Source organism: Micromys minutus, assembly GCF_963924665.1.
Source record: "Micromys minutus genome assembly, chromosome: 5".
NCBI lineage: Eukaryota > Metazoa > Chordata > Mammalia > Rodentia > Muridae > Micromys > Micromys minutus.
Window position 1 is genome coordinate 18,891,183 of NC_137974.1, and position 25,650 is coordinate 18,916,832.

Sequence of the window (25,650 nt, forward strand, 5' to 3'; positions counted from 1 at the left end):
TGTGGGGGTGAAAATGTAAGCTGTGGGGAATTACATATGTTGGTAAATAATTACTATAGTACTAAAAGTAATTTCCATTCTTTCACAGCCAAAAGACCTTCCAGTATTATGCTACACATGATTACTTTTATAGAGATTAAATGACATTACTAATACATAGAAACAGATAAAATTCAAATATATGATGCATAGTAAAACCATCTCCTAACATTTAATATTTGTGTTTTTCAAGCAATAATTTACAGAATACACTGGGAGAAAGGGGCATGCCACTAGAAGCACATTCAGTAGTAGATGTATCACAACTCTATAAAAGGAATTTATAGACTGACACTAGAACACAGCCCATTCTCTATGAGCCACTGGTTCAAATCCAGCTAAAAGCCATCCCGGAGAAGACCTGATACCACTTTATTGCCGGTCAATGGCCTATGTGAAATGAGTTGAGAGTTCAGTACATTTTTAATGAACTGACATCAACATTCCATACACTATAATCATAAATGCTCCTAATTGTGTCTCATGTAGCACTTTCCCCCTTTATGCCCAACTCTCGGGTTAGCATCAGTCCTCATCCAAAGGCACTTTCATATGCCTAAGTGAGCACTGTGGTGGAAAAGAATGCAACATCAGACGTGCACCGGCCCTTCTGACACAAAGGTGATGCTGCAGTGTTTCTGGTTGTGTTTCCTCTCACTTGACATTTAACTGTCAAGAAAAAAGTGCTCCTAAGTTCATATTTCAATATGTCCTACATCTGCTATGATCTTTTATTGATGAAAGAAATATCAAGGGCATTGAGCTCACTGGCCATTTATACATGATGGTCACCAGTGATTTCTAAGGTGACGGCTCAGGAGAAACCTAAGGACAAATCACGCTGTCATTGGTAACATCTAAATGCTGCATACACCATTAAGGGCTTTACATTTCATAAAAAATAAAATTAGATTTAAGACATTTGAAAAAAAAAATAAAATAATATTGTTTTAGTTATAGTATTTTGCTCCATAAAATATTTCTCAAAATATGTAACAGCAGTTATCTCTTATTGTAGCAGTTCTTACAATATGGCTATTTGTATATTTTTTATTGAGTATCTACTATATATTAGAAATATAATTCCACAGAATTATGAATAAAATATTTTCTTTTAAAATGATTACAATGAGCTTCATAGATGCCATCTTGAATATATTACATTGATATATTTAAATATACTTTTGTTTTTGACATTATGCTGCAATTATGATATTTAGACATCATAAATAAAAATAGAAAAATAATTTTTAAAAATTTCAACAAAATACTGTAAATGAGAATGATATCATAATTGATATCTTTTAATTTATCTGACACAAAGATGCTTAAAACTTATGGTCAGAACTGAGCAGTATTTTTCTGTCTGTGGAGGGACAGGAAGGAATTGGTAAATGGCTGCAGTGGGGTAAGAATAATCAAGCATATCATATTCATTGTTTTGTTGGCGAGTATGGAAGGTATGAATGAGCAGGAGACTGGTTGAGGTCAGGTAGTTTGTTGGAATGATAGAGCTAGCATATAATTCTAGTCAGTGGGAGGAGGAAAGAAGACAAGAGAAAGGATTCTGCTGGGTCAGAGGACTCTCAAGCCTATGTCAGGTTACCAGACAGCCTGTCACATGATGTTTGAGAAACCAGTTCTCTGGAGGGAAAACAGAAGCCCACCTGGCTCTATCATGACAGGACCTTTGTCTCTATGGTTAAGCAGGCTGAAGCCTCATTGGGTAAGGGAGTAGCCCCATTCCGGTCTTGTCTTCTGAGATATGTACATGTTATGTCATTAAAAGTTCAGCACTTAGTGTTGACTGAGCTAAAGTAGAGCAAGTGGTCATGGATACCTTAACTCCCCAGCTAGACCTCTTGCTAGTCTGTCTATGGCAAGAAAACATGAGACTTCTGCCTGGCCTATACAGTGTTGTAAGATCAAAAATAAGTAAAACGCTTTTCTGCTGTATAATAGAAGTATTATATACATGCACTGTGAAAGTAAGTTGTAACACACACACACAATATATATTATATATTATGGTTTTTGTCAAGATTTAGTCAAAAAGTATTTGATTTCCTTCCCTGACATTAAGTAATGCAACCTTCATTTAGAAATATGTAAAGCCCAAAATTTAGCTTTTGTCACAGATGTTGCTTCAGAACCTGTTGTTCGAGGAGAACTTGCACTAAGGCAAAGCTCTGTAGGTAAAAATGAGGAGCATGTAACAGTCTTGGTTTCTTCAGAGGACATATGTTGGTAGAGTTTCACAGATTTGATTCCACAAGATAGTAAATGTCCTTTCTTCACTAACATTTGAAAGATAGAAATTAATGTGATCAATATTCAGAGAAGGATCTGAATGCATTTTTTATGAAAAACCACTACAACCTACGGTTTCAAATGTCTCCATCTTCAAGAATAAGAAAATATTTAAAAAGATATAATTCAAAAGGATCCCACTAGTAATGATAAAGTAGATATTTTTAAGAATGATTTTTATATAATGATTCATTTTATTATTTGAAAATGGCAAGTTGAACTAACTTCCTACTCTGTTTTAGAAGTACTTACATAAAATAAGTTTGCACAAAAAGAATTTAGGTTTATTTTTAATCTGGAATTACTTAACAATTTAATATTTTATTCTCAGCCATTATATTTTTTTCTTAAAGAAATAAGATAAGACTATTCTCTTTACTGTCAAGAAACTATACTGTAATTCACATTCTACAATTTCATACAAAAAAGATTTTTGCTACTATTTATTCATTTACAATTAATCAGTGGGTACCTATTATCTACAAGAACATATTCCCACAGCTATGGAAAGCATAGTGTAGAAATTACTGAATTCCAGGGTTTGCAAAAGCTATCACACTATTAGGATTGTTTCTAACATGATCTTTACTGGTGCTTAAGGTGCAGTGAAGTACCAACTCTATGCTCTTTAAATGGATTTCATCCAAACTATACGGACTTAGGAAAAATCAGTCCATGAATAGGAGGCATTTACTGTATTTTTTTTCAAAAGTATATTATTCTTTAATCAGAACTATGAAAGGCATATTTATAAGCAATGGTGTACACATATGAAGGAGGGCATTTGCTTTCTGTTTCAGCCAAAAATAATCCATATTTTTACCAGACTTAATTTTAAACCTATGATGACTCGACGAAGACAATACTAAATATGAGATAGAAGTGTCACAAGGAGTGTTAGAAATGCCTCATTTCATTGCAAGTCCTAAAAACTTCCTTTTACATGTCATTTAAAACTTTTTAGAACAAAGAGTTAGATTCAAAGATCATTATGCTTGATCTATACTCACCAAGAAAACTGACTGTTTCCATGTTATGTTCTGTCCTACATGTACTTCATGCTTATGGTAACTAGTGGGATTTCAATGCATGCTATCAAACCTCTAAAAGAATTAAGTACTGACAAAAATATTCATATAGCGTTATGCCAAAATGCCTTTAAAAATCTGTATATGTATCCCTCTTTTTAAAAATAAAGTTGTAAGAGAAAGAAATCTATCTAAACACATTTAAAAAAAAAGAACATTGAATATTCATCATCAAATTCAGAACTGGGCAATTAGGTGTGGACCATAGATACCTGATATTTTATGAACTTATAACAAAAAATGACTGAGTTCATGTAAGTGAAGTAGACTTATTTCAGACAATGCAAATGGGACAAACCAGCAATGCAGATGGTTTGGTTCACCACCAGAACACTTTCCCAAAGGCCCCTCCCCCTTCCCATCCTTTAAGCCACTTGCAAATGCAGCAATGGACAGTGAACTGTGGTTAATGGCTCCTCTCTGGCTTTAACATTCACGTTGTTCAATATGAATAAAAAAGGAAAATGCTTAGTTTGTATTTGATGCAAGTGTGTATCAACTTCAGCAATCACAGATGAAAGCAGATGATTCAACAAATTAAAATCAATTTTTGATGCCTAATTTTACTTAGTTGAATAAATAAAACTAAGGATGGGTAGGATTACTGGTCAATTACAGTTGTATTGTAGAGGAAATAAGGCATTTAACGGTGTGTCTACTGTACTCTTAACCAAGGTGGTTTTTGCAGCTGCTCTCTCTTTCTTTTGGGGGTATAACTGCTACCTTTTATTTCTAACTGACTCCATAATTAGATGTTTCATTTTTAAACGTTTAAAATGCATGTGAGATACTCACACTGACGTCAATGTGATATATTTGATATGTAAATGGCTTACTGTAAAATGAGTTACTGAACGGAAGAAAAAATATATTTTATGTGCTTTCTAGCAGGTTTTAAAGACCTATTAAATTTATTTAATGATAGAAGTCTTTACATCAATAGCCTATAGAAGCCTTTTTATGGTAATTTGACTTTTATTTTCATTTGATTTAAATCTAATGACAGAAATTTAGGAAATATTTATCTATAAAAATATTTGATATATTTGAGAAACCCAAGAAACTTCAATGTTCTTTGTGTATTTAGACTTGATTCTTGAAATTAAATATTTTTGAACAAATATAAAAAAAAAAAATCTGGCTTTTACCTACTTTTTCTTGTGTGGTGCCATAGAAAATGAGAAAAAAAAGTTTTAAACTGACTTTATCCCCGAGTTTGGGAACATGACCCTACCCTTCATGCACTCCCAGTGTCAGCACAAAGAGAAAGGATTACACATTTCACATTATGGGTCACACTTTTTTTTATTCTTTAATTCTTGCTATCTGAAATACCCTTAACCTATTTCTCACAGCCAAATGCTGCCCAAAAGGAATGTAGATTTTTTATCAGAGCATTCTAAACCTAAAACGACTACATTAAACTAGAGCAGCTGTTCGTGAATCTACCAGCAGAATTTCTTCATCTATAAATTATATGTACAGAAATGTGGAAAAAACAACTCAGCAAGAGTCCTTTCCAATTTCATTTTTGAGTAAACAAACCAATGTGACAAAGTAGGGCCACTCTCGCCATGTTTACAAAAATCAGCATACAAGATAATTGCAGCAATTTAATTAGAAATTATACTAAATTATGATGGTTATTAAAGTAAACATATATAAGTCACTCACATCAGTGTGGAGTTAAGGACTGGGGAGAGAAGCTTCCTTTGAGTAAGGATAACTTACTAAAACATGTGTCTGACATCTCAATCTTAAAATCAGAATTTGAGTCTGATTGGTGTCTAGTATCTGAGAACTCATCTCACCTAACCTCTGTAACATCAACCAGAGACCAGATGCATTTCTGTAGAATTTATCTTGATAATAATCAGTGAAATGAAAATTGTAACCCCATTGTGGAGCATGAGTCTCCTTAAAAATGCATTTACAGCGTATCTCCATAGGTTTCCAAGCCATGGAAGCAACATAGGTTGAATGCAAACAAAGTTATGTAACTATACATACATATGCATGAAGTTTTTTTCTTCTGTTTATGTTCAGAATAATCTCAAGGTCATGTAATTATTTAAGCTTGAAAGTAGATTTAACAACGTTTGAAGATATATTAGGAAAAGAAATATAAACAAATAGTCAGGTTGTCATAGGAGTACCCCACTCTTCTGGTACAAATTTCTCCTAGTCAGGGTTTCTATTCCTAAACAAAATATCATGACCAATAAGCAAGTTGGGAAGGAAAGGGTTCATTCAGCTTACACTTCCATTTCGCTGTTCATCACCAGAGGAAGTCAGGACTTGAACTCAAGCAGGTCAGAAAGCAGGAGGTGATGCAGAGGCCAGGTAGGGATTTCACTTGCTGGCTTGCTTCCCCTGGCTTCCTCAGCCTGCTTTCTTATAGAACCCAGGTCTACCAGCCCACAGATGGCACCACCCACAATGGGTTGGACCCTCCCCCTTCATCACTAGTTGAGAAAATGCCTTACAGCTAGATTTCATGGAGCCATTTCCCCAACTGAGGCTCCTTTCTCTGTGATTAACTCCAGCTTGTGTCAAGTTGACACAAAACCAGCCAGTATACACAGTATAGGTTACAATAATAATATTGGCCATTATAATTATCTTTGAGTATCATAATAAAACTGATGTTCCCAATTCTTTAAGGAAAGATAGCATTAACTGTAGTAATGAACAAAGGAGACTTTCAAGAATAGGACTCTTCTAAATTCACAGCTTTTGGTGCTTAAATAAAGATCAACCTCAATCTTTGCTTGGTGTGTATGGAGGAGTGATCATTTTGGATCATAAATCTAGCAGTGACACAGAAGGTTGAATAGGATCAGATGAGTCCTTTCAGACTTCACAAGATGGTTATAGTTGTTGAAATCTGAGAAAATTTCTACAGCAATGTTTGCAATACAAAAATTGAACAATAACTTATGGAACTGGAAATATTGTATAAATACTTTTGAAATAGTAAATATCAATAGGCGTGATATAAAATACAGATATCCTATAGGCTGGAGAAATTATGTTTTTGATTTCTGGTACTCTGTAAAATATTTCATATTCACAACTTTGCCAGAATCAGAGCCCTTATAATGATCATCCAGAAAGAGAGACAAGGAGCTAATTCGAATAGACATGAATAAAATATTGCATCTTTTCTCCTGGGTTGAATGGTCTTTGTTCTGAACAATATAAGTAGCTGGACTTTATTTCACAAAGGAAAAAATCCTACTATTACTGCAGACATCACTGTGACTTTGAGCCTTATATTTGAAACAAAATCACTCCTACATCTCAGTGATAATTGCTTCTTGCCCTGTGGCTTTTTAATCTTCCCTTTGAAAACATTACTAAGTCTCTAGTCTCAGTTATTTGTGGACTGGGGATAATTTGTTTCCCTGAACATAAGTACAGAATTCAAACATGTGTTGAGATTTCCTGCATGTAAAACCTGTTTAAATTTAAGTTGAGTTTGTAAAATAATGAATAGTATTCAAGAAAAGAAATGCAGGCAGTTCTTATATTCTACCATATTATCTTTATAACAGAGATACATATAGCTTTAAGTCCTCATCAAAAAAAGCTTCATTTCACAGCATATGGACAGCATTACAAAAAAAGAAAACTGGGCACAGTGCAGAGATCAAAAAAAAAAAAAAATAATGAGAGCTGTGGACCCAATAGGTATACATACAGTACAATTTATTCACTTAATACTCAGGAAACTTCATGGAAAAGAAGACTGAAAGATTATAACTGAAGGACCAGGAAGTATGGTGGGAAACAGTACCTTCTAGAAGTGTCTGTCTAAACAAGGCCCAATCAAAGATCATATCGATGAGCATGTAAATGTGGAGGGGAGAATTATTTCAGATGTATCTTCACAAGATAAGAAACTACAGGCAACTAAAGGCTACTTAGAATTAACATTTCAGGAAGGAATCCAATAATTGGTTATTCGATACAAAGTGCTAAATCCTAAACCATATAATACACACAGAACAAAATATATTTAGCAGATTGTATGAGTATATATAAGATACACAAACACACATACACAAATGTGTGTGTGTGTGTGTGTGTGTGTGTGTGTGTGTGTGTGTGTCTTATACAAGAAAAAAAAAGCCATCAATGTGAATGCAATTGGATAGGGATTGAGGGAAGAAAGAAAGAAGAAATATTATGTAATTATATTTATTTAATACTTGAAAAATGTATTTCTGTTTAAAGAGAGATTGCTCACAAAGACTATTTTCTAAAGGTAGACACAATGATACAGAAGGTAAAGATACAAACCCCTCAAAATGCATTTGGTGACAATAAAATAAATCATAAACTCACTTGAGGTAAGATCCAACAATTATTAATATATATGCCTTTTATATTTTTCTAGCATTGATTATAAGTCATAATTGGAATAAACAATGAAAAGATAATATTTTACAACCAATTAGAACTTACACAATAGGATGATTTCACCAATGCATTGAATCTGGTGAAAAATATTTCAGTCTGCCATTTAAAAACGGTATCTCTAAAATTTTGATTTTTGATATATACATTGTCTAAAATAATATATATGTTAGTAACATAAATCATCATTTTTCAGTTGAATTAATATAGTAAACAATTGTAGATACACATTTGTTTAAAAATATGAGAGTCAATATAATATGTATCCACTATATCAATAAAGGCAAGGCTGTCATTAGTAAACAAATTATTTTCAATTATTCACATTGTTACCTTCCAATAATAACCCTTGTTTTATTATCTTATTTTTAAAATTCAAGGATCCTAGGAAATTTTAGTTGTTATTTTGCTTAATATGCAACTACACCCAACATAATTAGTATTGTTGTCAACTTTGGACAGAGGAAACCTTCTTCTGAAGCTTAGGAAGATTGAGTATCCATTCAAGTCTGAGACTGTATGCATATTTTCTATACTGAAAGTGTTTTTGTAACAAAACAAACTGAAAACATATACGAGGAACAGAATCACACAGATTTGTAGTCAAAGAAAAAAAAAGGTACTTCAGTTCACTCTCAAATAATCCACAATATGGCAAAGCTAAACTGAGGATAGTCAATCATACTTCTATTGAACATATATGTGTGTGTGTAGTTATCTATTGATAACAAAATGTTCAATAATGTTTTTATATAAATTTATCTTGTTAGTCTGTGTCAAATAATGCAGCCTAATTCCATATTTGAATAACTATCTGTATTTCAAAAAACCCTTCTGCTTGCACAAGTTTGTCATATTTGATCATGTTTTGTTCTTTCCTTAACTAAAACATTTTAAGCCTCCAAAGTCCTCCTTAACTAAACATGTTGCACTCTGGTTAGGCTTAAATCAATCAATTTTCTTTTACAAATATATTTCAGATTAGCTGCCTGAAGATAGAATGATGTCTCTATACATGAGAAAACATTCAAATCTAGTCCATATCCTAGTCAGAGAGATGGAAGAAGAAAGGTGGTGGCATTTTGGGAGTTCAGGAGTTAACTTTCCTGGAATGGATCATAGCACTTATGTCTGGAGAACCATCTTATCTCAGCCTCCGTAGACTGATAAAACACACAGAGAATACTAGGCAAGACATTTTGTTGTGCCCTAAACCTTTAGAGATACAGAAATCATTGAGACTTGCACCAGACCTGCAGTTTGAGAGACAATTGAACAAAGATGTCTGTGAATCAGTAACAGTTACTAAGAGACTATGACTGAAAAATATTACTTTTACCACAAGGACCCACTGTTGCATACACCTATACATATAATGTTTTGAAATGTGGCAGGGTAGCATTGATAAGAGAGAGATTATTACTCCTGAAGTGGAATGTATGTTTACAACTAAGGATTCATATGCATTTTAGTAATTTATATTCTGATTTATAAATTTCTTCATAAAATTCTATTTTAATTTGCCATCTAATTAGATGACTCTGTTGTTGATTTATATCTAGGAGAAAATGATTTACATTTTTATTCTTCCCTGAAAACGTATGTCTAAAACTCTATCATGAGAATGTGTTCAAATTATGAATTAAAATGTTTTTTAATGTGAAGTCATATATTATATAGTTATAATAATATAAATAATATCTTGTCATTATGTAATTCGTCCTCATTCAAACTTACTCCATGCACTTTACAAACCAAGTGTGTGTAGCCTATTACAACAATGAACCACATGGTACATTCTCCTGCTCTAAAGTTACAAACTTGTACAACACACTTTCCACTGAATACTCTAGGGATCTCTAGCATAATGCTAAGTATTAGTGAGTCTAAAGGAAGAAATGTGCACTAAAGCATATAGAAAAGAAGCATCATGCTCCTAGGACATTTCCTATGGGCAGATATTGGAGTTAGCTCTGAATAATTCACCTAGTACAAGCTTAAAAAGATGGCTGAGTTGACCAAACACTTCTATCAACTCTACAAATACTAAATGTTTTACCTTCATCACTCAATCAATTTCTCTTTCTTTAATAATGAATATGACTTACTTTGATGCATTTTGTATTACATAATTTTAATTAATGTTATACTCACATAGCATTTATCTTAAGAGCTAAACACAGAATATAGCTAAGTAACATGTCTTTTTCATTTATGTCCTTATTTTTGAAGTGTTTTTATTTAATTTACCTTATATATTTCAAAAATCTTATATATGTTTGTGCACATACTAATATAGATACATGAATGCTTAAATTCATATATACACAAGCATGGAATAAAATTATTATACATGTGTGCATGTGTATACACACACACACACACACACACACACACACACACACACACACACATACACAAACACATACACAGAGACATGTCTATCCAAGATCAGGATCAATATCTCTGGCTTACATCTTGTCACCTTAGAAGTTCATCAGGATCAGCAGCACCCTTGAAGCTATCATCTGATGGGCATCAGACCCCAGCTGCAGAACCTGGCCAAGCCTCTCCAGACTCAGACACAGATACCAGAACTTAAAGGTTTGCCAAGCACTGTATAACTCACTACAGTCTTTAAGTTCTTATAAAGGATGCTGCTTTTAAGTGTATAAAATATCACTCAATTGTTTCTTTCTTCTATCATTGCTTTGTTAAAGAGTCTTAATGCCAATACATATCACTCACAAGGAACTAAAGAAACACATTTCAAAGCTGAAGGTTTTTTGCTTCAAAGTTATGATGGAGCTTGTAAACTTGCAAAAAATTCCTTTCAGATCTTGACTGTAAATTACCTAGGATATACAGTTATACAGCTTTACTGTGTGTGTGTGTGTGTGTGTGTGTGTGTGTGTGCGTGTGTGTGTGTGTGTGTTAAGAGATGACTAAAACTTCATCCTGTGGTACATAGGTTTCTTTCCTACATGGGAAAGAGAAGAGAGTTCAGGATAAGTCAAGAGCTTGTCTAGAATTATGTTACTCAACAAAAACATTAACCTGCTTTCTCTCAGGGACTCTTTGCAATACTGAGAAGCAGTCATTCCGCTCATAGGCTTTTGTCCAGGAAGTTAAATGAAATGGAACAAGTAATTACACATGTAGTTGAAGCTATGAAGGAGAAACTTCAAGTACCACAGAACTTAACACTTGATACAGATATCTAAGCTGGATAGAAAACTCTTTAAATAAAGAAAATAGCCAATAATATACGACTACCAAGTTTACACTGGACTGTTACAAAAAATAATGTTAATGATTTATAATTCTTTTCCAAAATGTAATAAAGAATGATTGTAGACCAGAATTATAGATCCTTTTTTTATGCTTGATTTCATAAAATTCAAGCTCTGTAATGCCAATAAGGGTAGCTTCTAAGATTGTGTATCTTAATGAAAAATAAGCTCTAGCTGCCAATAACTACTTTATATTTTTCTGTATCAAGTTGAATAAATGTAAATATAAAACAAGTTGTGATTTTTTTGCCTTTTGAGAATAATAATTCCAGGTGCTTAATAACAATATTCAGTTATACTTGATGTTTCCACTCAGATACCCTAGGAAAGATGGCAACTTGTGTTTATTGTACCTGAATTATTATAAAATCATATATATAAAAAAACTGGAACCAGCAGTTCAGCTCAGTGAGTAAATTGTAACAGTAATTGGTTTCCTTTCTTGATCAAGGACAAAATAAAATATGCTATAAGTTTACAGAATGTGAACCAGAAAAAAAATTATCCTAATATGAAAACATTATTATTAAATTTTATTCAGGTTTTATATAAATGTGCTTTGATTTTATATAGCACCTCCTTTAACTCCCCCAAGATCTACCTTCCTTCTCTATCCACATTATCCATGGAGCTATGGATTGCTTTTTAAACACCTATCAAGCATAGTTCATGCTGCCTGTTCATTCCTGGATGTGTGGTCTTCCACTGGAGCATTGCTTATCTACCATAGGCAGCATCAAATGAAGAAGAAGAAGAAGAAGAAGAAGAAGAAGAAGAAGAAGAAGAAGAAGAAGAAGAAGAAGAAGAAGAAGAAGAAGAAGAAGAAGAAGATGATGATGATGATGATGATGAGAAAGAGGAGGAAGAGGAGAAAGAGGAAGGGGAGAAGGGGGATGAGGAGGAGAAGAAGAGACAGAGAGAGAGAGATGGAGAGACACACACACAGAGACAGAGAGGGGGGGAGGAGAATAATGTCCCTCTCCTAGCATGTATTATTGTCATTCGTTTGTAACTTCTACACAGCTATAGGGATAGGATAGCTAAGGGTGAAACTTCATGTTTTCTTTCTTCATGTGATTCAATTTCACTGTTCAAGGACTGTTTTCAATAATGAGATATTGTTAGAATACTATTCCCATGCATGTTTCTTGACTCTCTTTATAGAATATTACTTATTTAGAATATTTAGCAAATTGATTATGAAACTTACAGGGTAGAAGAAATTTAAGATACAAACAATTCATTGCAAATATATATTTATGAAAGGCGTTTGAGAAAATATATCTCCGGAACAATACCAAAATTCTAAAATTCATTACAATGTTTACTTCTTACATAAACCATTTTCATAGATCACAATTTGCTGAAATAATAATTTATAGATATTTTGACAAACCAGAGACGATGGCTTTTGCTAAAATCCAAAAAAAAAAAAAAAATTCTCAAATGTATTTACTCCTAATTGCTTTTAATTTCATATTACAATGATTAATCAGAATGAATGTCTTCATTTTCTGCTGCTTTAACTGCAAGAAATGATCTCTTCTGTTTTTATCCTATTATAAGGATCGTTACAAAAATGGGAAACAATTAACACCGGGTTTAATGCCTGAGTGCTATAGAGCCGAAGTAATTGCACTCAAGGTCTGCTAACTTTTTAATCAGGCATTTGGTTGCAAGCTGCTCGCAATTGATTCTAAGAGAACTAACACCGTCTAAGGAAGAAAGCAAGCAGGTGTGCCAAGAAACGCAGGCATGTTGGCAAAACAAATGAAAGGTTTTTAAAAGGGGAAAGAAAAGAAGAAAACAGTAAAAATCGATGCCAAGTGCTTATCAGCAGGCCAGTTCCTTGCTGGGGGCTGTTATTGAACAAAGCCAGGGGTGCCCAGAAGCACAGTAGTGAAGGACCCACTGACCAACTACTTTCACAGTGTTGCTAAAGCTTAGCAGTGAGAAGCCTGTCCATCCTAAAGTTAGCAAATTGAGTTAATTAAAGGAGAAGACTTCAAATTTCCATATTCAGTAGAGTTAAAATACAATCAGAGGAGTTTGAAATTACATTATAATTAGAAATGCTCCCTCTTCCTTGCATTTGGGATACTCTTTGAAAAAACAAATTTGGTTGGGTGTTTTGTCCTCTCCTAAAGAAAATATGAGCTCCACACATTTTTCTCTGAAAGGTAATGAAGTTTTCTCTCCCTTTAATAACTGTCTTAGCGTCAGTCCTGTACCACAGAAGTCATTCCTAGATATCATTCATTTAATGGCATGCCCATGTGCACTCTTCGAGAACACTGGGGGGAGGAGAAGGGGTTCATATCCCTTCTGAATTCTCTTTGAATAGGTCTTTGAAGAATGAATACTTTTAGCAAACTTAATTCATACCTTATTAAAACAAGAATAGTAGGAATATATATGAATCTCAATCTAAAGTCTGATGATCAATATGCACACTGTTGTAAGCTCTTGGATCAAAAGGAGCCAGGTAAGTGGCAAATTTGACCATTTGCTGAGACATTTCCAAGACACTTGTGACTGCTTTTTTATGCCTCAATTCGGAGGAAGGGGAACATTTGAATATTTAAAGAATAATGCGAAGCAGAGCTAGCTTTTCCAGTTGAAGAGCAAGTCAGAGCAAGAACAAAATAAAGAAAAGAGTGCATCAGCTATGAGCTTCCTCAAGCAAAACCCTGTGTGCAATTGAATTATCCTTGTTTGCCTGGACTACCAGGGCAATCCATTTTAGAATTCATTAAGATGCCTCACTGTTCAGAATAAGGTAGAGAGATCAATGAATCTAAAAGTGTTACACACAAGGTACTCAAGCTTCTGTTCTATCTCAGTTTCAAACAAGGTCTGGAAGACTGAGGTTCCCAGTGGGCATCACTTCAGATTTCAATGAACTCTCCTTTAGCTTCTCCTTGGGTAAGCAGCTCTCCCTGAGCCACCACAACATCTGCTGTTTTCCTGTGAAGGGCTAATACAAATGAAAAGAAGGCACCTGGCATCTGGCCACCTGCAAGCAAAGTCACTCAGTCTTAAGGGATTTTTGAAAGCTGGGATCTCAAGCATTTCAGGAAGGATGCCAAGTGGAGAAGAACAAAGAGACTGGCAAGAAACAAGAAGCCCTTGATGACCCAAATTACCTAACCGGGAATTGTACCAGAATAACATCCGTGCTATTTCTGACCCCAAGTGTGACTTTACACATTTTTTTTATCACCCTGCAATATTCAAGTGAAATTTTGAAATCTAGTAACTCAAAATTCCTTTGCAATCTAGCGTATTTTCATGAGATGTGTGCACATAAAGATGTGTTTATATGAATTATATTCCAAGAACCCTTGAAATGTATTTTATAATAGCTGGTGATGGTAGAGAAAGGAAAGGAATGCCATCATTAACAGCAAGTTTTAACCACTAAGTATCATTGTTTTGTGTGAAGTAGTTGTCTAGTGTGATGCTACTTATAAACCTGATCATCAAGATTTCAACTGTTACATGTGTTGACTAGTTTTATGATGATTTACCCAAGATAAACAAATATGGGACGAAGGAATATCCATTGAGTAAATGCACCATAAGACTGGCCTGTGAGAATTCTATAGTGCTTTTCCCTAATTAGATATTGATTTGGGAGGACCGGGACTATAGTTGATGGTCCTGGATGGTATCAGAAGGCAGGTTAAGCAAGCTCTGAAGATCAAACCAGGAAATAGCATTCTTCCCTGGTTTCTCTTTAATCCTGCCTCCGGGATTCTGACTTAAATTCCTGCTCTGATTTCTCTTCATGATAGACTATGAACTATAAGCAGAAATAAACCCTTCCCAAATTGCTTTTTATTATCATGTTTTACTGTAGCAATAATAAGCCTAACTAAGACATTCCATTAAAAAGGAAATCTATCAGAGAATCCTCCCATTGGATAGATTTCATTACTTTCTTTTCAATGGTGTGAGTTTGTTCTTATTTGGCATCATATTTTTTATTAAAAACAAAGACCACATTCTGTAAATTGTTTGAATGGTACCAATAGCACAAAATACAATTAGAAATAAACCTCTTTTCACTTAAAAGTAATGAGTAATACAAGAAACAAACCACTATTGCTTTAATATATACTTAATGTCTATGTGTTTTTTATATTTATTTCAATTTCCATGGTTGAAATAAAAACACATTTAGTTTAGCTTATGAGGTACATTTAGTATTTAAAGATTATTTATTCATTGGTTACAGACCATTGCTTAAACTACACAGACTAAGCTATCCTAAGGTGATGTTTAGTCATTATCATTTATTGGTTAATTTAATTTTTATTTTCTTGCCCTTCCTCAATGCATACATGAATGTGTATGTGTATAGTAATCATTCTTATCTTTTTTTCTATATCATTAACATGAATTACGTTCACACTTAAAATGCCTAAATCATTAAGACTCATGAAATTGAGTTAAATTGCTATTTGTTTATTCATAGCATTTTCATGAAAACAAACACATACATTCTTGACTCAGGGTATGTCATATAATCAACATGAAGAGATAGCAATATGTTGTAATATACTTAATGTTTGTTTAAATAATGGTGCTATTTACTTTTAAAGCCTGTGACTTTACTGTTCTGGCAAAATACTAGTATACTGATAACCAAGAATATTTGTAATAACATTTTTAAAAATACTGGTTTCTTCTCACAACATTAGGAATTTTATCTTTAATATCATATCCATAAAAATTCATTGTAATATTAAATCTCTTTCCAGCAAAGGAGGTATTATAGTGAGATGTTAGTAACAAATCAGGAGTTCTAATTTGTACTAATAATTGTCTGGGTTCCAAGTCATTTCTTGTTGTTATAAGCAAGCAGACTCTATGTTTACAAAACAACGAAATTAAATTAATAGAGACAATAATAAAAAATGTACAACATAAAAATGTAGATAATAAATAGTCTGTGCTATGTTAAATCGCATCTTTTTCTACCATTTTGTTAAGCACTACCTTGACAGGCTCATGCTTGTTTTCCTGTTGAATATATTCCATGTGTTAGAACTGTGTTCAATAGTGATCCATCAAGCCCTAGAATTTTAGTTCTGGTGCCACTCACTGTATACTGACCTTCCGGAAAGAGGCACAGTAGAGTCAGACCTGCCAAACCCAATGATGAGTCTCTGCATTTTGTCCTTTGCAGGAAAGCATGGCTCTGCTGTAGAATAATGACTTTGAGAGCAGGCTTTTAGCAACCTGGGTAACAATGTGCAGCTGTTTGCAGGTTCTCCCTCTGTGCACTACATATTACTACCTGTGTCAAGAACGAGCTTTGACTATCTGGCAGAATGTCTTTGTTGCCTCCTTCAGTTTTAAGAAGTTTACATGAATACTGCTTCATTTCCCCATGTTTTCCTGCTTGTTTGAAATTTCCTTCTTTTGCTGCTTCCATGCCCCACCCTCAGGATCCCTCCTTAGCCCTTTTGTGTCTCTGTTTTCTGTTCTTAACCTAATTCCAACTATGCAAGGACCAAATTGCAGTGTGTGTTTTCACAAAGGCAGGTGAGCTGATGTGGACTGTGTACACGGATTTTGGTATATTTTTATTTAGAAATTGTAACTAGACAAGTTTCCAAAAAACAATGGAGTACAATATATAACTATTCTGTTCATGGTACACTACTCAAAATGTCAATATGTTGCTTGTTGATGTGTCCTAAATATACTTTTTGAACACAGATATTTAAATATCTCTGACACTTTTAGGCAGGAAAATCCTAGGCTCTAAACTAGTCACTTAGATTTTCTTTGTGAATAGGAAACATGGTTACTCACCACAACACCACAAGCATACAATTAAATAAATCACTACCCATTGAGGCATAGATTATATTAGAAAACTGAACAAAGAGAACCATTACAGAACAGTGGGGTTTCCATGGGAGAGAGAAGATAATTATTGTATAGGAATGTTTACTAGATGTAGAGAAAGTTGTCTTGTCTATTTATAGCACATGAGCTGCAACTTCAATTTTCTGACACTTTTTCTACTGAGGTAATTTGAGTCAACATGTCTTTCCTTTTTATTATTGGATATTTTATGTATTTACATTTCAAATGTTACTCCCTTTACTGCTTCCTCTCTCTCTGTCATCAACCCTCAGCCTGCTTCTATGAGGATACTCCCCTTCCCACCCACCCACTTCCACCTTAACACCATAGCATTCCCCTACACTGAGAAAATGAGCCTTCAGAGGAACAAGGGCTTCTCTTCCTATTGATGCATCCTTTGTCACATATGTGGATAGAACCATGGGTCTCCCCATTGCGTATTCATTACTTGGTAGTTTAGTCACTGGGAGCTCTAGGGTTCTGGTTGGTTGATATAGTTGTTCCTCCTGTGGGGTTGCAAACGCCTTTGGTGGGGGGTTGGAGGGATCCATCCCATATGCAGTCACCAAACCCAGTCACTGTTGGTGATGCCAAGAAGTGCTCTCTGACAGGAGCCTGATATGAATGACTCCTGAGATGTTCTGCTAGAGCCTTACTGATACTGATGAGGATGTTTTCAGCTAAACATCAGACTGAGCACAGAGATGCCAATGGAGGAGTTAGAGAAAGGACTGAAGGAGCTGAGTCAACATCTATACAAGGTGATCTAAGAAGATAATGTAAGATGAATATTAACTTTTGGATAATGGGCTTGATTATTGTTACTTATCTGTATATCCAACTTCAAATATTTAGTGCATTCATGTGTAAAATCTATGTGAAAGAAAAATTGATAATTTTTGTCTAAAGTGTGATGTTTCCTGACAGTGAACAGGAAAAGAATGTAACAAAATTTATTCTTCAGTGCAGCTATACTGGGAATTGAGGACTGTCAAGAGGTTTGAGGCATGTGGTCTTCACTGTCATGAATTAATTGATGATTATAAAGAATGACTCGAAATTTTTACATCTCATGTGCTGTGTCGAACTCTCCTGCTCTTCTGCATCTTTCACCATGGGATGACCCAGCAAGAAATCTCTTGCCACGAGACTTTTGATCTTAGACTTCCCCGCCTCCAGATATGTTAAGACATAAATCTCTTGCCCCCTTTGTTAATAAGTTATCCTGCTTCAGGTGTTCTGTTACAACAGGACAGGAAAACTTGCGATATTTTCCCTTTTTCTTTATGCCTAGGTGGAATTAATTGTAGAAAGTGTTTCAGAGCAAATATTTCAGGGTTGTTTGCCAGAAAAGCACTTATTATTTATTAAGTGCAATGTGTTATTAGTAGAGAATTGTGGATTACCAAAGAAATGGAGAGAGAGAGAGAGAGAGAAAGAGAGAGAGAGAGAGAGAAAGAGAGAGAGAGAGAGAGAGAGAGAGAGAGAGAGAGAGAGAGACAGAGAGAGAGATAGATAGAGAGAGAGAGAGAGAGAGAGAGAGAGAGAGAGAGAGAGAGAGAGAGAGAGAGAGAGAGAGAGAGAATAGTAGTAGTGAGTAAAAGCCAATCACAATTCAAGCAGGTAAACTTATGACTAAAACCAAAAATTCCATAATTGATGCTTCTTGATGATACCATCTGATTGTAGCCTCCTAATTATGTCTCTGTTTTTCCATTTCCTTTAATGACTGAGAATTTACAGATGAATAACCTTATTTCTTGGAGAAATAACTCCCTCTAAGTGAACATTTTTTTCTGTTCCTCTTAGAAACTGTGGAATTGAGATAACACTGAAGCTTGACACTTTGATTTGAGTGTCTGAGCCAGGAAGATGAGTGTCCTTCACTTTGATCTTAGATCCAGGAACTAACTTTAAGTGACACTTCTCATTACCCCTCACCAGCTCTTCCCTTAAGCTTCCGGCTCTTTCCCAAGCTGTGAACACAACCTTTCCTGGCTGCGCCAATATTGTTTGCTGAGTAATATTTTGTTTTGAATGTGCAGCTTCAGGATCATTTGCTAATTAAAATTGCTCACCACCGAGAGCTCCCCTGAGGTTTGCCCTTGTTTATTTGGGTTAGAACAGGGAAGCAGGGTGGAGTCAAGTCATAGACCATAATTTGCTGCCAAGTGAAATGGAAACATAATTTAAAAAAAAAAAAAGAGTGATGAAACTTGTTTGCAGTTTTCTTCACATGCAGATACAGTTCCTTTTAACCTAATCCAAATAAACATGCGCATTGGTGCATAACTGGACACTGAGAGACAAATCATTCCTGCAGAGTGCCACTCTCTGACAGACTTCAAAGCTTGGGACAGTGAGGAGGGTGACATCTTTGGAAAAAATACGTTTGTGATCATTTTATACACAGAATCACATAGTTCTGGGTTCTAGTACTTTGGGACATAGTTTTAAAATGTACTGTCTTTTGGATGTAATAATCCAATCTTAAAATAGTTGACTATCAGTTTCAATCAGAAAATTAGTGTGCTAATCATTAGTGTCTGATATACTGCAGAGTTGTGTAGCCAAGCAGGGAACGATTTAAACCAGTCAGACTGAGGAGATAATTGATGAGGTCAGTGGTAAGAAAAGACCAATAGGTTGAAGATCAGCTTCATATGTGGTCTGGTTTGATCTTTGTATCGAAACTACACTGTGGCAAATAGAAGAAAACAAGAAGGTCCAATATGAATGCTTTAGTTTTGTAATATTTTGGCATTTGGTGTGAACTCTAACTGTGAGAAAGACAATTGATAGCAGGTTCAGTTTTGAAAACAAATAGTTTTATCTTAGACTATAGTTGAACCATACAAGTATTTACATTGAGGTTAAAGTTAAATATATACTGTATGTGTGCTGGTACGTGAAAAATTAATATCGCACTTTTTCAATTTTGTAACAATGAAAATTAGTTCTCTGATATGAGAATAATAGCTCAAAGATTTCACAAGAGCATAATCATAGAAAGGAAATGCCTTTTTGTGACAATTATTGTACCACGGGCCATTTTCTTGTTATATTTCCTAATCTCTAGTATGTTTCATTTATGTTGCTGAAAAGTTGGTATCTCAGGAAATTAAAAAGGTATATTTTAAAAGGTGCATGTTTTTCCAAAGCAATAAATAAATAAATAAATAAATAAATAAATAAATAAATAAATAAAAGAAACTTCTTCTGATATTGCTTTGCAGTTTGGAAGACAGCAGGATCCTTCCAAATGTCAGGGGGAAAAAATCTGGTCAGAACCTGACAGCATAAGAGAAAAATGCCACTGAATTAATACTTCCTTAGAAACCATGGGGAAATAGAGAATATATTATTGTTTTGGTAGTGAGTGACACCCAGAAACTGAAGGAATAAACACAGAAGTTTCAAGAAACATGGAAGCACCTTAGCTAACATAAGAAACATATCTTCTCAAATGTTAATTCCATTTTTTTTAAAGAATTGTTTCATGACTGTTTAATTTATGTGTAAGTAACCTGACATGCTGACCCTGTTAACAATCCTTACATTTGTATCTTGTCCCTTTTATATATAAAGTTCACTCTGGTTTATGTACTATTAGAAATGAGAGACATGCACATGCCTTAAGATTTCAGAGAATCCTGTTGAGATAGGATCTGATCTAAAAAGAGGCATATGTTAAATCTTCTTACTTGAGGCCAGACTCTTGCCTAACTCTGCACCCCATGGTGCTCATTCGTGTGAAGAGTCATCTTTGAAGGCAATTGGAGCTTCTTGGTTGGCTGAGCACCATGGAGCTTGGAGCAAGATAAAAAAAGAACCACAGACTTTCAACTATCATTCTGCTAGCAGGACATACTGAAGCCATCCAGGCTGACAACTGTGGGATGGGGTTCACTGGCCCGTTAGCCACATAAAAATACATAGCTTACCTCTACAGTCATAAACCAAACATAATTCATTAACTAATCAGAAGAAGGGGTACTAATTAGGCTCAAGATTTATCTTATTGAAATTTTCTTCAAAATAATGTGTGCATGCACATATAATTGTTGTGTTTAGAGTTCATCCTTGTATCTGTGTCAAGATATGGAGAAATAAGGCATTGGCTTTATTTGGTTTTCATTAACATAACATAAAAATAACAGGTAGAGACTGGATTAGTAGCTTATTTTAACCTAAGGGAAAACTGAAGTTTTAATAAATGTAGTTTTCCTATAATCAGCAACTTTGAGGACTTTTACTAATGGCTCATCACTGTGTCCAAAATTTTTAAAAATTAAAAAAATACACCATGTGCTATTACTAAATTTGAATAAGAATTTGAAATCTGTTCAAGAGACTGTGAATCACTATCAAGTTTGGAAACATTGCACTTGATGATATTCTGTGGTCAAATTTCTCTAAGAATTCAAGAAAGTGTTCTCTTTAGCTCTGATCTCCTTAGTTAACCCTGGAAGGCCAAAATGCTTCCAGAGGCAGGCCTTCTATCAATATTTTATCTTTAAACATGTCCACTATATGCATTCTTTTCCATTCTCCATTTCTCCTATATTTATTACTTTTATCAGTTGCTCTTATCCTGAATATTTGGATAATTTCCTCCTATGTTTCCAATACTCTCTCTGAGTCTATTTTGAAAACCATCAAAATGAATCTCAAGTGATAGGTAAGTTTGTCTTGTTCGTGCCTTCAAAATGTAGCTTATTCACAAATTTTTTGATCTTTTGTATGTAAACACATGCACTCTTGTGTGCACACACACACACACACAGTTAAAATGGAATGCTAACCACTTTCTTGCTAAGTTGATAATTCAACACCTTTTTCCTTGTTTTGTTATCTTGTTAGTTACACTTAAAACCTCAGTTTTTCTGACTGAAGTCTATTTAATCATCAAGAGTCATGGCAATGCCAAAGGGCATCCTATGAGTTCCTGCTGTGCACCATCTGGGTCACCCCTGGATTTCTGTTTCTCTGTGTAGTCTTTATTGTGGAAGAAGCAGGTAAAGTAGAGAATAATATGTGCCTCAGCACTGAGAGCCTACAATTGTCCTACACAAATGGTTTCCCATTATTTATGTTGGATGTGATTTTCAGTTGAACCATGTTTATTTAGACTAATGCTTGTGTCATTCACAGGAGAATAAATAAATGAAAAATTGGAACTCTAATTTTTTATCTCGTTGTGAGATACTAGTGTCTCCTTCAGACATATTTCTGAAACCAAAAGGTGAAACTAAGGAGGTTAAGGGGCTGGAGCCAGTGGAAAATACTGATACTTGAAGCCAAAACTAGAAACTGAGCACCCGGCTGTGTGTGATCAGAAACTGCAAGCAGAAGCCAAGCTGAGTCAAAACCCAGGACTGGTAGTCATGGCAACAAGGCCACATCCAGGAGTCAGAGCCAGAAATCAGAGCAGGTCAAATATGGAACAGGCTGTTGGTCAGAATAGAGAGGTGACAGCCAGAGAACCAGACTAGGAAGAAACCAGGGAACTCTTCATGGTGCCCAGACTGCAAAGAAGTTCCTGTGCCCAGTCCAGATGGAATTCTGCTGGATGTCTGGTCACGACTCCAGCTGGCTGAAAGTCCCATTCACTGTTCTCGTGCAAATTCCTCCAACTGCCTTCTGATGTTCTATGGTTTCCTATCTTTTGGATGCTCTAAATGCATCCTCGTGGAGCTATTTTGCCTGAAGTTCTGTAAGGTGACTCAATTTATAGAAAATCTCAAAGGCAAATTAAACAAGGGTCTTCTTCTTCAAGCTAAATATGAGAATATACTAGATCTGTAACTGCCATAACAAAGTAATCTAAGAACACTGATTGAAGAAACCTGACTAGAATAATCCTTCAGAAGTATGGTCATGAGTCTATTATGTGTCGGACTACAATAAGATATTATTTTTAGTAAAGCTGATGATCACTGTTTGACTATAACATAACTTAGACTTTATCATCAGATGGTTTTGTCATATACTATTTTATTCCTAGTAATCAATGGGTGGTGTATTTTCAGGCTATCTTTAACTGGACTTTTTTTGTTGCTAAGCAGAGCATATCTGAATATGTGAAACAGATTATTGGTATTCCTATCATAACAACTCTATTAGGTAGGTATTTATTACCACATGGTTCTTCTTTAATACAGAATGAAGCTGGAACTTAATGACTGTGAGCCAAATATGGGAGGACACAAAACCAAAAATAAATGAAGCCATTATGCTAGCATTAGTCACAAAATGATCAGTTTTTGAGCATATGTCTGTAAATTTAATACATTCTCTTAAAGTATTCAATTCTGTATCCAGTTTATCTGTTCAGTTGCGAGAATATAATAAAATAGAAGATATACCTATCAACACTATGTGCAGCATACTGGCTTAAGGCTCTATGAAGTGTTTTAAAAGGATTCTCCAGATGACATGTAGGAGGAAACTCAGGATAGTCATTTTTTTTCTTTTTCTTTTTTCCCCATTGAGGTACCTCTCTCTTAGTCTCATAACATACAAGAATAAATAACTAGACACTCATCAAACTGCACAGCAATCTGAAGCATTGTCTCAGGCACATTCATCACAAAGTTTTTTTTTATTCTTTTCTCAGGAAAAAAACATTAAAATAGAGATTATTTTCTTATTATAAATTTGAAGTCTACTTTTTTGAAACAATGGGACATTTTCCCCAGCCAATGATGTTAGCAGCCCTTCTCTTTGGAAATGATGGGTAGAGCTCTTTGGGACTTCCAAACTGCAATTTCAATGTTTAACTAGCAGCACAAAGGCCTATCCCAAGTCAGATGCAGATAAAATAATCCCTTTACTTCTCCAATGCAAAATTATATATACTTATTACATAAAATATTAAACCAATATGTATATATGTATTATATAGTATTGATTTCTGAAAATATATGTACAGGTATATGCAAATATAATTGATTAGGACCATCAAAATCCACTACTGCTGATTTAACTAAAGGGATGAACTGAATTAGATGAATGAACAATGTCAGATTATGAACAGTTGGAACTGAAACAGATCCCGGAACTCTGAGGTATAATGATCTAACCACAGACAAAATACCTTGAGCCTTGGGGACTGCTTTTCTTGATGAAAATGACTATGGATGCAGGAAGAGAAAGGCAAGAAAGAGCAGTATCAAGGACCTGTTCTTAAGTCTTGTTAAGAATGGCTTCAGAATAGCTCTTATCAAAGTATGGAGTGTCACAAATATGGTGGTATAAAATTTTATGGTTCTTTTATTGTCAGAGCCCTTGATTTTCTATGACATACCTATGAAATGGAATTATAAATATATTGGCATAATGTTTTGAAATAAAGACACACACACACACACACACACATGTATATATACAGGTGTTAAATTTTGTTTAGATCTAGATGTTTTTAGAATAGTAAAATCCCTTGTGAAAAAGAACAAGAACATGCCTAATCAGGTTTTACAGACATCCTGGCAGTCTAAAGTGAGATCAACAGACACAATAGAGTGTATAGGTCACAGACTATCATCATTACATTATTTGATAGACTTGATACATTTTCCGTTATTAATAAAACTTCTTGAATTTGTGTAAACATAAATGTGGTTATGTTTGTCACTGTTCATTCTGTTGTAGAGAGCACCACTGTTACACACTCCCCCACACACACACATAATTTACCTGTGACAAATAAAATAGCTTCATAGCACTATTCTCAGGCATGCAATAGGTATCATCAAATCTCCCGAGTACAACTGAGTAGAAGCTGGATTTAGCTTCATAAGCAAATGAATCATTATAAGCAACAGTGTATGCAGTATTAAATAAGTATGCATGCTAAACCTCAAAGGTGCTCATGAAGCATGGTTTCAAATAAATGTAATATAAGCTTGTTCTAAAGATTTACAAACAAGCACCACAGAAAGCTATACATTTTTGTCTACATCTAATTTTACAGTGCAATAGGCTCAATGAATAAAGCACAGTGAACGATGTGAACAGATACAAGCTTCAGAGGTTGGGAATTAAATCGCACATTTTTGCGTCTCAGGAAGATTTTATAGCATTAAGTGCTAATAGCCTTATCGAGTAAAATCAACTTGGGTGATTTTTTTCTCTTTGCCTCATCTTTCATAGGAATTTGAATGATTTACAAATGCACAACCAAGTTGTCTTGTAATAAGAGGTTACCAACCATTTGTATGTCTCTTGTATTCTTTGTTGCCCTTCTAATAAATTAATAGAAAATGATATTTTGTTTTGTTTCGGTTTTGGTTTGCTTTATATTTGTTTTGTTTTGTTTTTCATAGTAAGGTTTCTCCATGTATTCTTGACTATCCTGGAGCTCTCTATGTGGATCAGATAGGCCTTGAACTCACAGGGATCTGCCTGTTCCTGTCTACCCAGTTCTGAAATTAAAGGTGTGTGCCACCACTACTAGCTGGCAATAATAATTTTTCTGAAAGTTTCAGCTTTATTTTAAATTGGAGATACTTTATTTACATTTCAAATGTTATCCATTATCCAGGTTTACCCTCCATAACCCCCTTATCCCATCTCCCTTTCCCCTGCTTCTATGAGGGTGTGTCCCCCACCCA

At 34.6% G+C, this 25,650-nt stretch overlaps 1 protein-coding gene across 4 annotated transcripts in view; it reads right to left on the reverse strand.

Moving 5' to 3' along the window:
- PCDH9 (protocadherin 9) overlaps positions 1 to 25,650 on the reverse strand; it is a gene marked incomplete at both ends in the record, with an annotated part of 855,790 nt that overhangs the window by 306,789 nt on the left and 523,351 nt on the right. The window lies entirely within an intron of this gene.